The 19,056-nt window shown below is 38.8% G+C and overlaps 1 protein-coding gene across 2 annotated transcripts in view; it reads right to left on the bottom strand.

Annotated features, from left to right (window-relative positions):
* The window catches only part of kank1a (KN motif and ankyrin repeat domains 1a), a 63,038-nt gene extending 50,947 nt beyond the window's left edge, over positions 1-12,091 (bottom strand). Inside the window, exon 1 of one of the 2 annotated variants that reach the window (XM_066710610.1) lies at positions 11,934-12,091. The gene's annotated coding sequence lies outside the window, so the exon portion shown is untranslated. The remainder of the gene's footprint in view (positions 1-11,933) is intronic. The other variant, XM_066710604.1, reaches the window with a different exon arrangement.
* Positions 12,092-19,056: the final 6,965 nt, after the last annotated feature.

Below are 19,056 nucleotides of genomic sequence, written 5' to 3'. Positions count from 1 at the left end.
ATGGACCTTTTGATAAATAGGCACATGTGTGTCAAGCTTCACATTTCCGTTGGCTTGCAACTCTCAAAATGTAACACGCTTGATAATATTAAATGTGTAAATATATGGGCTTGGACTGATCGTAGCTTGCCAAGATTTTATACCCCGGGGCGCTGCAGAAAAACATCACCCGGCCGTAGAGAAGAAGAACTCTATTCATAGGCATTTCTGCAGGTAAACTGACACTTCAGAGATGGAGAGGCTGAAATGGTGCACACCTGGTGGTAAAAATCTGAGAATGCTTTCATTATGAACCCATTTACGTACAGATAATCATACTAATGTGCATTCAACGGAAATATTTATAAGATACACAAACCATTTAGGCAATCCTTAAAACAACCCCCCCCCAAAAAAAAAACAACAACTGAAAACTGAAGTGTACACAATGTATTCAGCTGTCCCTTAAACTGCAGTTAAACAAGTACCCTTGAATGGTTTGTAAGAGTTCTGGAATTCTGTCTTCAACAATATTCTAAAGAACTATGTGAATCTGCCAAAACACATCACACAATGACTTGCATCTTCTTGGAGATAAGTAACAGACATTGACAATAGATTAATATTTGGTTTACTCATTTCAAAAGCAGCCTTCAAATCAGTGTGAATATTATGCATTTTCCCCCAAATGCTCTATGAAGGAAAAGGGATATTTAGTATGACAGCTTTTCACATCTGACATAGTAACAGAATCTAGTCCCAAGTAATATCAGACAAAATAAAAACTATCTGGTCTAAAACACAGAATTAGACAAGAGTGGGCTACGAACTACAAAACAAACTAGGTTGATAAAATGACCGCAAAACACATTCCTATGAGCAGAGAATTACAACACGAGCTATATCAAGGATTTGAAGTAATATTCACAACAGTCATGTGCAAAACCTAAAGTACAACCATTACAATTTTATTAGCAAAAATAAGGCCGTCAGCTACATGGCCTTCACATGAAAGATTTATTGTGGCCCTGAGGTGATGCATTCATGTAATTTTTATAAATATTTCACATGTTGAATGCACTGTTCTTGATCAACAGCTAGCAACCACCCAGTTCTCCTGCAAATGCATTTTATTTAGGTAAATCGTGTTTAGATGACAGAAAATGTCCTTTTTATAGCCAGCAAAGCAGCAGAAGCATTAATGTCCTGTTGCAATCATTAAGGAACAACTAGATTTACAAAGCAAAAGGTCTCCATAGCGATTGGTCAAGAGTATGTGACATGACATTTGTCAAAAAGCATTTCCAATCATGACATGATGAGGCAACTATTGTACACAGAAAGAGCTTATTTTTTATTCCCTATAGGCCGACCCAGTGACGTGAAGACTGTCATTAATATGGAAACCTGTTACCTGGGTGAACCTCACAGTCTTCTTTGTGAAAACAGAAACCTGAGAAGAGCACGATCAGCGGTGCTTCATCATAGTTGAATGACCAAGTACTGCCTCACTGCAGCTCTGTGCAGAAAGCAGCCATTGCAACAAAGGTCAAGGGTCACTATCACTCAGTTAACACATGGCGCTCTGTCCCTTCACTTATTCAAACAAGACATCTTTCCTTAACAATGCTGTCTCTCAGTTCCATATCAGAAAATGAACTCTAAAACCAACCTGATAATAAAAGATACTCTGGTGCAAATTAAATGGTTCTGAAGACAAATTCAGTAAATGGAGGAAATTCTAAACTGACCAAATACTGGCCATGCTAAACTAGACTGGCTAAGCCTGGACAGCATCTCTTGTTCATTCCCTGAGATTTCTATTCTACTGCCTACTGTCACCATGTCTTAGAAAGCCTTTTCTTCCCACACTGAAGTTTACAAATCAGGAACCAACTTAATTTCTAGATTACTATAATAATCTCATTCTCTCAACACATTCTAGAACATTCTATTCAAACATCATGAGACTAATTTGTTCCTTTAACTCCTTGGCATACAGTGGAAAATCAAACCTTGTACTTGATTGCTACAGATTCTGATCTCCCGAACACAGATATTTTACGGCTTTACCAGGCTTAATACATAACCTTACTTGAAAAGGTGCCCAGGTGACAAGTTATAGATTTAAATGTTGCTTTAGAAAGATTTTCTGGGCAATACTTGTAGTAGCATGCTGTCCCTAGTTACAATAATTACCTCAATATGAAGCCAATTGTAAACTGTAAACAAAAAAACTGCATATATTTTATTAAGATGTGGAACTCAAAATGCTGTGGTGTCAAGATTAGATGAAAAGCAATACATTTAAAAGTAGTCAATAATGGAAAAATAAATTCTGGAAAGATTTTCATCCTACTCCTTATTATACATTTTTATGAAGCTTGCAAATTATTGGGTTTAAGTCAATTTTCCACTTTGTGACCACAGTGAATTTTATGTGTAGGTTTTTCATTATCAGTGCAAAGACAGCTTGCAGCAGTAAGAATGCAAATCTGCAAACAGCTGCGGTCAAACCCTCTCTATCCATGGAGACAGAGGATCGACACCGAGAGGAAATACCCATTTCTTGGCAGCTCAGGTTCCCTGCTTTTGCATATGAAGACATTTTTCAGGCATCTTGATGGTCACAGCCTGAAAAATATGCAGTCTGCTTCTCTGCCTATGAATGATGTGCATACTGCCCAGAGCAGATTTTTGCCAATACTTTGAACAAAAAAACAACCTACATTAAAACTGTAAAGATTTGTGCACTTGTTAATCTGGGGAAAACAAAATGCATTGGAAATAATTTGCTTATCTTGCACAATTTGTTTTATCACATATATGTTACTGTGCTAGGAATTGATATGATGGCGCTTTGAAAACATTAAAAGTAATTCCGACTGCATATGGAAAATAATTTCCAGTGGCACATTTTGGTAATGATCTGTGGGGAAAGACGGTCAAGATTGGCACAAATTTAATTTTGAAGTTACATTTATTTTGTTAAAATGTATTCAAAATCTGCAACAATTTATATATTCTTTGTTTAGATTCTTTGTTTTTATGAGACTCAGTCAGACAGAACCAAAATGCAATCAGCAGTCAAAGCAATATGGGCTAAGCATCTCTCCTCCTTTGTAACTTTTCTAATGTTCTCACAGGTTATTATGTTTTCTCATGTGGTTGGAAATGGTCTGTTCAGCACATGGAGCATTGGGTAAATAATTTACAAGGAAAAAAAGAAATACAAAGACATCAATAACAACCTTGGCTAAATCTTTCAAAACAAAAGAATGAAGATTTGATCACCTCAGCAAAATGGAAAGTTCTGAACTCACCAGGCTGCTATAACCCACTGGCTGGTTCTTCCAGGCTTAATTTAACGAGCCGTGCACACAACAGTAACCTGACCTCGCTGGGAAGGAGGCTGGTATCATACAAATGAAATGTGAGGATGCAAAAGGCCAGTGGGCTGGGTGTTCTACGGTACATGCAAAACATCTTTAGTGTATTTTTTCCTGTGCTTCAGACCGAGTGCGTTTCTGTATGTATATAGATCCGTGTGTAATTGTATACATCACAAGAATTTTGTACAGTACTTGTAAAATGAAAAGTTGTGTAACAATAGTCCGATCCCCCACCCCCCCATTGTGACCAACAAATGTCTCTAGACATCAGTTGAGACATCTAAAAGACATGAAAAGTAAGTCACGCCAGATTCAGACAATGTCGGTAATAATGTTTATTGTTTTAGGCAGCCAATAAATAGGGTTACCATATGGTCCCATAATCCCCTGCATACTTTGTGTCCTGACAGGTCGTCATACTAATGTTTCTACAGGTTTCTATACAGATCTGAAAGTAGACTGCAACATCTCAATGAAAGTATGATTTTTTTTTTATTATTTTTTTTTATGCTGCTGCTGGTAATTGTCAGTTACCCTTCTGTTACAATATGATAGGACTTAACTTCCTATATGTCCCCATTTCAACATATTATCAATAGTTTGTGAATTTGGTCCAGGTTAAATAATTAAAATGATAGAGCCATCTAGATACATCTGTATTGCAACCTCATAGTAATAAACAAAATCCATAAACATCTGCCACAATTTCTCAAACTACTGTACCCTTTGAATCCCCACTAGGCCAATAAGATAATGCCAAGCAAAAGCCTAGGCCAAAAAGGGCTCAATCACTTGTGAAATACATTTAACATTAATGCACACCAAGCAAAAAGCAGCATAGCCTAAATTTTGTGACTTGAATTTGGGAGAAGCAACATACATGCATTGAGCAGTGAGTATGTTGCGACCGACAAAGACTATTGCTTGCAAACGCTGTGCATTCATTTGGATCGCGTGACCAATGTATGCCAATCCCTCCATTTGATTGAGTCAACGATAATTTTCAGACCATCGCTGTTGTGTGTCAGTCCAAAACAGCAAGACTACTTTACCAGCCTTGAGTTATCTTAAAAGAAAATCAATGAAACAGCAAGAGATCTCAAAGACCAGATCCAGTTTATGCCAGTTTCTCTCCCACCCCACCCCCCAATTCTGGAACCCAAACCAATAAGGTGTATGAATTATTTCAAAGCACCAGAGCCTAATTGGGTTCCCTGCGTCTTTATTTTCTTCTCCCCTTACAGCCCTTCATTCCAATGATAAAGGCTATCAAAACACTCAATTATAACAAGCCTAGTCAAGCAGTGTACTGAAAACTTTTCCAGGGGGCATCTTTTCAGTGTGAGATTAAAAGGCGGTTTATTTTCTTGGGTTTTTGCTGCACTTCTCGATTGGCTTGAGGAGACCCCCCTCAACTCCGCTACTGTAGTTTCACCACAGGGGCTGTGCAGCTGCCTAAATGTAAAGTACTTCTCAAATCGTGAGATTCAGGTCACTAGAAAATTCTATTTATAAAAATAAAAAAAAGCTTCACTAATTGTCATTAAATTACCGATGACCACAGGCTGCCGATATGGTCCATCTCCTAATTAAACCATTGACAGACATCTTGTTCACCTGCTTACCTACAATACATGTAGAAAAGCAACAACTACAAGAGCAGAAGTCATTACACCAGCCGCTTGATTTAGAAGATGAAGCTCTGCAGTTTCATCTGGAATGTAGCAGGGCAGAGGTAAGAAAGTAAGGCACATGGAGGATTAGAGTAAAAACAAGTTCAAACAATGCATATTTCAAAACATTTTAACTGGCACACAGTATTTGTTTAAAGTGGTTTATATCTTGGATCTGCAGTAAGCCAAAACGCTTTCCTATTACACCACCATTCTGTTTTTGGAGTTCATTGTATTTAGAAAGAAAGCAAAGAACTCTGGGGAAAGCCATTAGGTTCCTGGAGGGACCAACCTTCATACATTCAAATCTTCAGATGGAAGACTACAAGAGATCATGTAAAACGTTTTTCCAAGTTGGGAGAAAAACTTTTGAAACTGTGCTTCAAAATAGGAAACCTTGGTTCTGGAAAGTGTAAAGAAAACAACGGAGAAAAAAAAAAAAAAAAAAAAGTCTCTCAATCTCTAAATAACAAGCATGTTTTGACTGCTTTGCACAGCAGGCTCCAGACAGGCATCCAGATGTGGGCTTCTCAACCCAAACATGACATGAGGAGGATGTTTTAGTTTAAGAGTATTTGGTGGCTGAAGTGTTCCGGCCCATTTTAATCTCCTCTTGTTCACTTTACATGACTGTTAAAACCGGAGTCTCTGGCAGGTCTTTACCTCCATACTATAGTGCAAGTAACACAACGGTACATTAATTTGTAAATTGCTTAGTGAAAAGGCCGCATTAAAGACTCCTGCTGATACAAGACTTGAAGTGTTAAATGTCTTGGATTTAATTTTAAGTCCATCCGAGTGACCTACAGACTCCACACTACCATTCACATGCTGGAATTATTACAGGTAACAATACCTCTTTTCAATAATTTCAAGAAAACAGAGAAAGAAACCTACAGATTGCAAAAGTTAAAGTTTAAATCCTCAGACCAAAAGCTTGCACTGTCACAGCAAGGACACAAGGGTGAATGCATCTGGTGCCTTGACTTCCCATAACCCTTGCATTCTGCTAGTTTATTTATGGAGAGAAGACAGTGTTGTGATCTGTACTATGGGGACAATGCAAACAATACAAATAGTCAATGCAGAACTAACTAGGAGCTGTACAGTGCCACCAAAAAACAATCACATGAAAACTTCACAAACCAATTGAGCTTTACAGTTCTGCATGATAAACACAATGTAAATATTTTTTTCATAAAAACACATGCGGAAGAAATGCACCAAAGTGAATATCCTCAATAGTCAGTGTCAAACATTTATTACAGTGCTGTTTATGAATACAATAACCAAAGACTTCTTGAATTGTGAGGAATGTGTGGCTTTGAAAGTCTGCAAGTTGAATGTTTTTTGAAGCAACCAATTCAACCCTCAAAAAAATATCCTTGTTGCGTTTTATTTTATATAGATCACACACACACACACACACACACACACTAAAGCCAATTGGAAATGGTTGCAGTACTGTAGATTTAAAATTACAGTAGCACGGTGAAATTAGTGAGTGTCTAAGACTGTTTCCAGAAATAAGGTACCTGCACCACAGCTGCCTTGGCACAAGAAGGGGTACTTAATACAGATTTTAATCACCTGAGAAGAGAACAGACCAATGTGCCAGGGGAGGCTAGCTAGCCATGCAGAATGTTCTGGAATATTAAATCTATATAAAGTTGTTGGGGTGAGTATTTGAGCAACAGTATGTAGTTGGTTTGACATGTACTCTATAGCTTGGTAAAGAGAAGAGGGAACGGTCTTCACTTTCAAGCAGTGCCGTTTAAGAGAGCGAAGTGGGAGTAGCGTGGGCGTGTGACCCTCTGTTCTCCATCTGGGACAGGCCTGACAGCAGCCCATGACCCACACAGCATTCCTGCACCTTCTGGCTGTGAATAATCAAACTGGTAGCAGAAGGGCATTTCACATTAGTGCATAAACATGTATTAATACAACAGTAAAATGTTTTTCTTCCCCAGAGAGACAGTGTCTTTCTCCAGTACAACAAGAGATTGCATTCCACTGCGTGAACACACACACACACACACACACACACACACACACACCAGTTTGACCCAGATCAATGTATACTTTGATTCACCCCCCCCCCCAGATACGTCAGTACATTTATTACTTCATTATATAGAGATGAGTAAAGCATTAACGATTCTTCTGAAGCAAAAATGTTATTGGAAGCATGCAAGTATTTCCAGTGCAGTGAGGATTTTGGTCACGTGGGACTTCAGCCCCGACTTCAAAAGAACTGAGCCGACTCCTGAACGGTTTCTCTTATTAACTCAAACAAAAGGATCCCTGTCTCTCTCTCTCTCTCTCTCTCTCTCACAGTGATTCCTAATACAATGAAAACGATCAAATTATGAGCAATAGTCACAGCAAAAGAAGTCATTTATCTAAAGGCCTTCATTTGAAATCTTATTACAGTTCTCCCCTTGTCATACATCTTGCCACCTGCTCCACAAAACTACAAACTTAAAACATTGTATTGTTGTATCTCTGAGAAGTTCAACAACAGTTTAAGATTAAAGCAGCTATATCTAATCAGAAAAACAAAGCACAGCATCTTCTGCTATAGCAACCATTACCTTCCTAAAACCAATTATCCCTGGGAAAGTTATGAATATATGCATCTTCCAAATTAATACGTCATCTTTTGACTGCCCCTCCTCCCCAAACAAACTCAATTTTACTTGGACCTGGATACTGTGTAAATAAACACACTTTAAAGAGCCTCATGAAAAAAGACATTTATATTTGCGAGCTGAAATAGAGTGCAGTAGGTAACACGATTCGGTTTAGTGATTGATGGCCACAGAAAAGAAAACAATGCAGATGGTTCTTCAGTGGCTATCACAAAGTCACCCGATCTCAAGGTCCTAATAGCTGCATAACAACTGGGTACAACATAAGAGGGCAACAACGTGGATCTTCCAAAATTCTATCCTGTCATTGACTTCCACAACAAAAAAAAGTGACGTTCATTCCGTTTAAATATTTCACTAAATACATTTACACAAGGTTGTAAGAGAACTTGCTATATAACAAACCTTGGGTTAAAGCTGAAGGAGTCAAGACAGACAAGGTTGAGTTGAGGGTGCAACAACTTTTATATTAATTTCTCAAATGTTTTGAAAGGCTTTTCTATGGAACATTCACTTAGTGGTTCCAGACTCCCGGCATGTTTAATTCATCTTACTGATTATTTGACTAACATTGACTAATCAGATCCTGAATAGTATACTTATACTTATAGTAGAAGGGACTGGACTAGTAATTTCACTTGAGTAAAACCCAATTATTAAACTTATAGTGTGTCTGCCAAGAAATTAAATATAAAACCATAGATAAGACATCTATGATTGTAATACAGATGAGTCTTAAAACATGCCTGAATGTATTTTTGTTGTGGTTTACAAAAAAATCTAAATCCAGTAAACTGTGGCTCCAAAATCCTTCTAGGCCTTTGATCACCTAAATAATCACTTCCTTCTATGGTTGTGATCAAGTCTGGCCACTTACTAACAACACCCTAAAGGAGTCAATGTCATCATGCTGTATTCCCATAACTAGTCTACTACAATAAAAAGTCATTGCTGGCAGGAAAAAAAAGAAAACAATGCTTTTATACACATTTTAAAATGTAGTTTTAGAGTATTACCTCTGTAACTTTAGAATCCAGGCTCAAAATCATGGAAACATCACAAACCAGTGAAAGACCGTTAACCATATATTTGACTTTAAAAAAAACATGCTCAGAAACCAGAACCATACTGTATAGTAGAAACATTTATAACTTCACATACATAAGCACAACTTTGTACTGAATAAAGTAACAAGGTGAAAGGCCCCTGGTTAAAACAAAAGACTGTCCCCACTGGTTGCCCAGGAACCATACAGAAGCTGTAGAAATGTAGTGGTATATGACACAGGCAGCCCCTCACATGTCTAAAAGAAACTGCCAAAATGTAAATGTACTGCAGGAAAGTAACGTGCAAGACAGCTTACACAACGAGTGCGGAAGTAATACATATGAAACACTGTCAAATGATTTAATCCGTCACACAAAAATAGATAAACAAAGAGCTATCTATTAAATCGGTGAGTGTATCCCTTCTATAATTTCTTTAAATAAAATCCAAGACCAGCAATATCAGAGGAACCTGGAAAGGTTCTCAACCGGTTTTCAGAACGAGTGCCCAAGAAACTGACACCTGAACAAACCACAACAGTGGTAAAAGCATTTTCCCTCATTATAATCTGGTGTGAAAAGTGGAGACACGCATATCAACACAAGACAGCGACCTAAGGGATTGTACATTAACCTTCAGGGGGAAAGAATTCCAGTCAGAGATTTATTTGAATCCACAGCAGATCCTTACGGATTGCATCCTATATTACAATGCACTGCCAGTAAACGCCAAGGATGCAACGCAGGCTAAATTAGGAGATCAAAGACCTGTGGAATGTCATTTGTGCATTTAAGCTTCTTCCTGTCCACAGAGGGTTTGAAGTGTGTACCGATATCAAGATCTAGAAATTTGTATGCACTCAGTTTCTTCATGTAGTTAGTGTCAGGGGAGAAAAGGTTAACAGAATGCTTGGATATACTGTAAGAATATAAAATCTAAAACAAGGCAAATTATATTAAAAGTCTTAAATGTATTACTTTCCCTTTTGACTGCCTCTAGACCAGGTTAATGTACATTTTCACACAAAGTCAGATTAAATGAGAACACAAGGGAGCATCAAACTGGAAGTAATTTTCTCTAAACAAACACAGCCCAGAAAGAGATGTTTTATAGCTGGAGGCAGAGGTGACAAAGCCCATTCAGTTGAAGGCTATGCTTTGATCACAACCCATGGACTTCCCATCAAGGCGTAAAGTTAACAATTTGCAGAGGACCATATGTCTTTATGAGGCTCAAACCTCAGACGTTGTGAGCTTCCTCCACTGCCATTAGACACTGCACATACAGAATGGAAGCAGAGTTCATAGATTTGATGTAACCCTAATTTTTTATGCTTTTGGTTTCTGTCTGAAAGAAAAGAAAATACATGTGTGGGAGACTCACAAAAATAACTCCTTGCTGAAAGATATTAGTCTGTCTAACTAGCACTGCCTGTCTGGGAAGTCCCCCATTCCCATCATTTCATTACTCCCCACAGTGGTTTAATTTACAGCGACGATAACATTTGTAAGTCGCTGACAATTCTTTTCAGGCTAAAATAAAGACGCTTTTGTTAGCATTCTGTACACTGTATTTCAGACTATAGCCTGTAATCCAGGCACCGCAGAAACTATTGTCGATATGGAGACATCAACAGCGCACCCCTGGAGGTCAAGAATGGCCTCATTTTCCCCTCAATAATAAGTACACAAACCACCAAGGGAGTCTCCAATTTACTGTGACAAGGCCTTCGGGGAAACTAAACAACTTGCAGAAAATGCTGTGTTGCTAAATCGGGTCATTAACACCTTTATAGTTATAAATAGCTAATTGCACCACTATTCTAATAATTGTGAAGTATGACATACAGTACATTACCAGTTAACTAACACTCTTGTCCTGTAGACCTAAACAATTATAAAGTCAATATCCACAAGACCTCTACTACACTAGCCTACCCTCTTCAGCATACTTATATCAAAGGGGAGATAAGCATTATCCTATTTCTAAGCAAATAGACAAAGTATGCATATGAATAGTATTGCCACATATAAACTGACTAAGAAAACAGTCTTTTAGAGATATCTCTCTTGTGTAAATAAAACGGTCATGTTCTGCTCACTTCCTACTGTATTGCATTGGAAAATGAATGGTGGAAAAACAATGACAAGAGAAAATGATCTTTTGGCAAATAAATAGAAAGAGAAAGACCACTGTAATAGTATAGGCCACTGCATTAACAGTACTTTAAATCGGCATATTTAAATATTTGTAGGGTTCAAAACCTTCCAAATGACAAAAGTATGAGCAATTTAGAGCAATCACCTAAAGCACACCTCATGGTTTATTTAAAGCAGTATGATTATGATTAACCTAAAATGTAACCGCATGCATTAGATCAGCCAGATAAAATAACCGGTTTCAAAAGGGTCAATGTTAATATTTGATGTTCCTTCATTATTTAAATGGCACACATCATTATGCAACATAACACACACACACACAATAGGGAGATGGCTAGAATAATATCTCCGCAAAAGGACAATTCAATGACTCGCAAAGCACTTTCCATTTTCTCGCCGCCGCTCTTTTGAAGTGCAGTAAATGGGCTTTTAACTGCGGGACGCCTGGCAAGAGCGCAGATGTCCGCAGATCTGCGCGGCTCCACCAATGGGATCGGAGGGATTCTGCACATCTGCGCAGAAGTGCGGAAATCTGCGCTACAAGCACCCGACCTATAAGCGGCACAGTCTCGCTTTAGCGCAGCAACTTCTCTCGGCGACTGACCTCAGATTAATTGAGCGTCGTGTTAGGGCACAAACACAGCCCCATTCGAGTGGACCTGGAAGTAAGTTTTGCCTAACATTATTAAAGACCCTGTAAGAAAGAGCGAGTCGTTTTTGGATTAGGTTGATTTAAAACTACAAGGGCAAGAAAATGAACAGGTGTGGAGACAACGTGATCCAGAGATAAACAGACCGGGTCGCACAGCACAACCCGCGCTGGATACAATCAATGCAGTCAGCTCTGTTAAACAAAATGCTCAAATAATAACTCTGTAACAGTTCAAACTTTACGTGTCGTGCAGTGTTGTTACTCTGAAACGGGTTTCTAGATTGAATGCACTTGCTCTGCTTGGCTACAGTCGCTATTCCTGCCAGTGCACATGCGAATATGATTTCAATTGCTTTTGCAGGCGAAAACACACTCACCGCCGTGTCGGTGCACATCCGCGTCGTGTTTGCAATAGTTTTGTATTGTTGAACAGACCCGCGGCTCCTCGGCTGTCCCGATACAGAGACGTGGAGCTGGGTGTCGGGCAGGGAAAGTTGGATGTGGCGCTCGCCGGCGTGCCTGTCTTTCTTCACGGTCTCTTTGTAGTTCTCGCTGCCTACTGTTGGCGCATGCGCAGCGCAGGTCCCAGCAGAGCGCTAGCCCACACAAAGGGCCGTGTCTTGCAGTGACGCTCCGCGGTGCGGGGCTCTCAACCCTGGGCCTGCAGGACCCCCGACCCTGCTGGGTTTTGTTCCAACCGAGCTCTCAATTACTAACTCATTTCACTAATAATTCCCTAAATCAGAGCCTTTTCATTATTTTAAAAAGTAGTGGTTTTAAATCAAGTAGAACATTCTATAAGGAACTTATCTTATTAAGGAACCAACTTTTTATCAGTCATATAATTAAAAAAAGTCAAATGTAAACGAATTATTACTTCAGTTAAGTGTTCAATTAAGTAATTGAGAGCTTGGAACAAAACTCAGCAGGGTAGGGGGTCCTCCAGGCCAAGGGTTGAGAACCACTGTCCTAGAGACCAAAATGTATAATTATAAATACAACAAAATAAATAAAATAGGGCCTGAAACAATTCTGATGTAGCCAGGAGTTGCTTCAGTTAAATCAAACATTGTGAGGATGGTACATAACTCACACAACTTGTTTTGATTGATGTGCATTTTTTTACTATTTCTTGGATTCACTTTTAATGTTGGTTGTGTACAACACATTTGCACTTGAGATATTTAGAATAATTTATCTTATTAGTATTAGTATAGTATTTTTTTACATTTAAGGTCTCGCCGGGATAATGTTTGAACACCCAATTACTTTTTAAGAGTCAAAAATGTATAAATTTGGCTATTCAAAAGGATGTTGTAGGATTTATATTTTTCCCCAAACTATTAGAAAGTAAAGGCATGTCGTTTCTGAGCAGCATGACAGTAAAAAGCCTTTCCTTTTTTGTCAGGGGACAGAATATACTAATAAGATAGTGGTGCAAAGGCATTAGAACTTGGAGTTCTTGGATTTAATTCAACAAAGTAAATACCCAGAAGACTTGTGAATGGCCCCGTGTTAAATTACAGCACTCCACATCGTAACATAATGACGAAGCTGAGAAGGATGCCAATTTATAGTGCTTTCAACAAAAGATTCAACAAATCACTCCATTCAAGCAGGATGCCGTGAAAAGGGTCTTTGACCAGAGCAGAGGAACCCCCTTCCATAATCACTGTCATTATAAAAGCTTGTTTGTTAATCTCTCACCTACTCTAATTTGTATTACCAGTGCAATAGGTACCTAGCTGCTGGTTCCATATGGCCGATGTCACTTTGGGAGACATCTTCCACAAATGGCGTCATCTTCGTCTAATATTTCGGTGCTATTCATATCTCAAACCTGCTATTCACCAACTTCTCAAATCTCCTTTAACAGCTGAAATTATACGTTTTATTCAGTAGTGGATACTATACTGTACTATTTTATTTTACCTTATAAGCTAGTATTCTGAAACAATATATTTACTGGGTTTATGTGGTATACAAACAGGAGACTTAGTAAAGGTATCATATGACTCCATTCTTCAATGGCATGCAGTATTCCCAGGATGGAAACATGAATGATTTGTTTTTCAACATGATCAACATACTTCCAGCCTAGGTATTAAATTAAAACTCAGAATAATAACAAATATGCACATTCTCGACAGTATTGTGATGTTATGGAAAGGAATAAAATGAATAAATGTGATTCCAACCACAGAAGCAAGCACAAAACTATTATGCATCTTTCAAATATTTGTGGAAAATATTGTTTATACTTTTTTATCACTTAATGTTTAAGGCACTCTAATAATTTGTACAAATCAGCAGGTTTTTACTGAAATCTTAATCATAATGAGCAAATCAAAATGCCCAATGATTTGTTTTATTGTGTTCAAGAAAATCACAAATATCTCAGAATTTGGGTTACTTGGAACTTTCTCATCACACATTTAACTCAGCATTAGTAAGTGCCAGAAAAGCATCATGCCCAATATTAGGGTAGGCCATGAATTCTTGAAAAAACTATTTTTGATATAGGGAGACATCTTGTGGTTTTGGGTAGAAGGGCATTTGAGTGTAATCAAAACTTCAAACTATCACAAATTACAGATGCACAAATTCCATTGGCCAGAAGCACGAAGCCTCTGCACAAATAAAACGCCTCAGAGGTTTCTATTTCTAAGGTGGGTGGGTCAAAGTTCTGATTTAATCAAAACCAAAGTCCCAGTTAATAAGCTACTTCCTTCTAGAGTTTTTAATTATAAACTCTATGTATGTTATTTTGATAATTTTCTTTATAATGGTCCATTTCTCACGTCTGCAGAGATTATAGACGGCCAGACAAAGAATGCAGAGTATGTGATTGCATTTTTTTTTAAACAGCTTGTCTAAAGAGGATTAAGCTGTAGTCTTATGACATTGTAACTTTTGACCATGATCTTGAAGGTAGTAGTAACTTTTTAAATAACTGCTTTGTTTAAAATGTATACAGCCAAAACAATGAAAAGATAGTGACATGTCTGAGTATCAATTACGTTTGACTTCTAATATAGTACAGTGTTTTGCATCCATTAACCACATTTTGAAGAATCATATTAAAAAGCAAAACAATGTATTTATTTTGCCGAAACAATAATAATATATTTTGAATGTATCCATATTATTACATAGTTTAGCAAGTTTTGGTAAAATACTTTGTATTTTATGATTATTTGTATGTCATTATTTCCTGCTTTTAAATAACTCATGTCCAAGCAAAGGAGGGACAGTGATGTAGACACAGCATTTATTGTCCAAAAGAATCAAAAGCTTAATATATAACTTAAACTTAAATATATAATATGTAATCCTTTGAATTTGAAACAACTATTTGAGAAATTCTTAACACTATAATACATTTCCATAGCTTGTGTGTATAATTGATTTGGCCAGTAGAGGGCTACAATTCATGATGTTCAGGATTGGCTTTTTTTTGCATTTGTGCAGAGCCAGGGTTGAATATAATTACAGTACTATTGCGTTTATTCCTAAAGTAGTAGTGTGAAAAAAACAGTGCACGAGTTTTAAGATTTTTGTAATGCTCTACCAAGGCCTAAATGCAAGCTAATTGTATTCCATGGCCCTCAACATGCATGTCGCACAAAACAGAGGTAAGAGACAAGTGATGTAATTCAATATTTATAGAAGGGGTCAATCTATAATTAATTATGTAAGTAGATCTTGTTCTCTTAGAAAATGTGATTGCATATTAATTTCCTCTGATTACAGCATCAAGTAAATCTGAAGAAAAAAACAAATTAACTCCTTATATTCTTGTTTTCAATGTGGAATAAATATAAACATGTATTATAGTTAATAATCTACTAATGTGCTGTATCCATATCTATATAAATGACATACAGTTAGCAATATCAGAAATTAATAATTGATGAATCTCACTGTATTAAATACTTGTTTTGTCCCCTCTTGGAAAAACAGGGTGAAAAGAAAAGTATTTTCCACAAGGCAGGAGATACATCACAACCCCCCCCGCCCATCTCTCTCTCTCCCTTCACTGTGGTCTCTTCCTCTCACAACTGAGAGAACAATCACTGGGCTAAAATCTATATATTTTTAGCTTCAGCTTTTAATCTTCTGCAGGGCGACGGGGGCCGCTGTCAACAAGGCCAAGAGCGAGGTCTACCTCTCCAGGGCATGGCCTGTCGGCCGGGGCCCGCCGACCGTGTTCCCTGTGAAGCCGTTTATCAAGGTTCTGGGGATCAAGATCGACGGGACCAACACGGGCACCCGGAGCTGGGAGGAGGCCATATCGAAGGTCCAAAAGAAGATCCACGGCTGGAGCACAAGGACCTTGACGATGGCTGGTAAGGTGCTGGTCGTAAAGGCCATCCTCTTCCCGATACTCCTCTACGTAGGAATGATCTTCCCCCCAGACAAAGTCATCGCAAAATTAGTGACCCGAATTATATTTCGGTTTGTCTGGGAGAGCAAAATGGAGAGGCTGAAAAGAGTGCAGATGGTGAAGGGTACCCTGGATGGAGGCAGGGGGGTCCCGGACGTTGTGCGGCTGATAAAGGCGCAGGGGCTGGCCTATGTGGTCAAGAACATCCAGGCTGCTGGCAAGAAAGTGAGTTTTATGAACCGCTTTTATTTTGCCAGCAGCCTGAGACCATTCGGCCTCTGCGCCATGGATAACACCAGGCCGCACTCGTGGGATCCCCCGCCGTTCTACAGGGCGCTCTGAGCCTTTGCGCTCGAAGTAGGCCTCCATAAAGTCATGCTGGCCTCCTGGGATTATAAGACCATCTGTAGCCAGATGAGATCTACGCAGGAGACCAGCCGGATAGAAGATTTCCCTCCCGAAACCTGCCGGTTTATCTGGGCTAACGCTACGCACGTTTGCCTCACGAATACGCAGAAAGATGTCTCCTGGATGGCTGTGAGTCGGTGTCTCCCCACCCGAGTGTTCATGCACAGAAGGGGCATAGCTCCTTATGACACCTGCCCCTATAAGGGTTGCCTGGGGAAGGAGACGGAGGCTCACATCTTTAGAGAGTGCCCCTCCGCCTACAGGGTCTGGCTCCTGTTTTCTCCGTTCCTCCACAGGTTTGCCGTTCCTGCGCGGGCGACCGCCCAGCAGATCCTGTACGGTCCTGCCAGGGGACTAACATCTTCTACCCTGAGGTGCTGGTGGCGTGTCGTCTGCGCAGTGAAGCAGGCCCTGTGGGAGGGACGGAACATCTGTCTATTCAATAAGCAGGAGCTGGACCCGATTGTCACCGCGCGGAGGGGCATGGTGCTTGTGAGGGATTATGTCAATGTGGAGGTCCATCAGAGGGGCAAGGAGGAAGCCTATAAGAACTGGCAGATACAAGATCTGGGGGAGCTCAGGATCCCATGATGGGACCCACCTCCGGGGACGGTCAGTTCCCCCTGCTGGAGCCCGAGTCCAAGATCTTTTAACCATTTTATGGATGATTGTTTTTAAAATGACTTTTAAAATGAATCTTAACTGTTTTTAAAGATTTAGTTGTTTTTAAAACACAAATTGTTTAGGTTTTTTTTTTGGTTTAGTTTTGTTATATTTTTTTGTCAAATACATTGTCCGTTTTGGATTTAATTTTAAATGCATTGGACCTTTTTTAATTGTTTCTTTATTTTGTCCAATGCATTTTCAGTTATTTTCAATGTATTTGACTTTTATGTTGGTGAGCAGTTTTGCTTTAATCACGTTTGTTTTGTTGTTTTGTGCACGTTTATTTAAAGTTAAGTTTTTTTTGTTCTTAATTTTGTTAAATCACAAAGATTTTAAAAATTTTAAGTGATTTTAAAAATTGATTTTAAAAGTTTTTAATCATAAGTATTAAAAATTTGAATCGTTTTTTTTTATGTAATGTAAAATACTATACACAATAAAACAGTATTTTAATCTTTGTGTCCTGCGAAACCACTATAGTATGAAGCTGGACTTCCTAATTCCATAAGTAATCACTTGGAATAAATCAAAGGACCTTATACTGCCTAGGAAGAAAACCATATTCTCTGTGAATGGTTCTTTTGAAGTTCATGTCTAGAAAATGTTTTCCTGACCATCCACCTTGCGAGTGCCAATCACATCGAGCTCACAGAGATAACACACTGACAAAGTTCACATCTGTCTCCTGATTGGAAAACACATTTCAGCAGTTCTGTGCAAGAAGCTAACAAACACAGTAGGTCTTATGAAATCGTGCAAGCCAAGTCTGATGAACCTGGCTTACCTTCTTTCCTTCGTCAGTAGCCTTTGTTATTCAGGTTACACACGTCCGGTGGTTTGTGAATCGAAAACATAGTACTTAACCTTTGTTCTGAACTTCAGTCCTGTAAAGTTACCATACAGATTGCACATTTACAGAAAGAACAGTGCACAGAAAAATAACCCTTCAAATATTTCTGTATATATTTTTTAAGCTGGAATGTAACCCCTATTAGTTAATAAAACAACAATGACACAAATCTGTTTAGACAAAGTGGACGTTAATGCAGTGGCAATACTTCTGTTATTCAGGCATTGAAATCAATATAGAAGAAGGACATCACATGAGAGATCAATTGCTTCATACCTAGTGATATGGAAGTCTCTATGTACCCAAGCACTTTCCCAATGGGTTTGTCAAGAGGCCGCTATAGCAGAGCAAGACGTGAAAGAGCAAGTGTGGAAATAGCTAAATAATTGCTTTATGATTATTTAATGATCACAGATGGAAATAAAAAGCAGGAAGAGACTGGGCACAAGATGTTCCCAGCTGGCATAGACAGCCAAGTCCTATGCCCCTCAGAGCTGTTTATACCTGGGGTTTAAATGACTACTATGAAACTGAGGTCATATTCCTGCCCAGGCAGCATTGCGGTGTGTTGAGGGATGCATGTCTTCCTAGGGCTGTTTCTGGAGTTGGGGTTTACATTATTGTTGTTGTAGTTCTTGCTAACAGTTGTGCTAGTTCTGTTGTCAGTCCCAGTGTATTTCCTGTATCTGTTGGTTAATATTCCTCAGAGCAACAGTGACTGGAAACTGCCTTTATTTCTCTCTGCTGTGTTTCAGTGTCTACGACAAGCGTCCCAGAAAAAAAAAAGACAGCTGAAGTTTTTAAAGTGTGCTTGCTGAATCAGGTGGTCCTACAATGTACAGCTCTCTCTCATACACACACACTTATATTTAGGTGTAATAGAGCTGAATTGACAGAAGGCTGTGCACATCAGTTTTGCTGCTATATTCTTTTTATAACCCACTTATTATTATTATTAGTAGTATTTCATATTTGTAATACTGAAAATAAACATATCCCAGATGTTTTGCATTTGTCGTTTTGCAGACACTTCACAGACACTCCTCTCAGTCTCAGGCTACACTCAGAGCCCTGAACTTTGCCCTGCTAGTCTTTTTGCACAAGCAGACGTGTTTTTCCGCCACTCCCCTGACTTCCCCTTTGCAAATGCGATTGGCTGAACTTTTCACACACCCCTATTTTTGTGTTT

Source organism: Amia ocellicauda, chromosome 8, assembly GCF_036373705.1.
Source record: "Amia ocellicauda isolate fAmiCal2 chromosome 8, fAmiCal2.hap1, whole genome shotgun sequence".
NCBI classification, from domain to species: Eukaryota; Metazoa; Chordata; class Actinopteri; order Amiiformes; family Amiidae; genus Amia; species Amia ocellicauda.
This window is presented reverse-complemented; position numbering and strand designations above follow the sequence as displayed.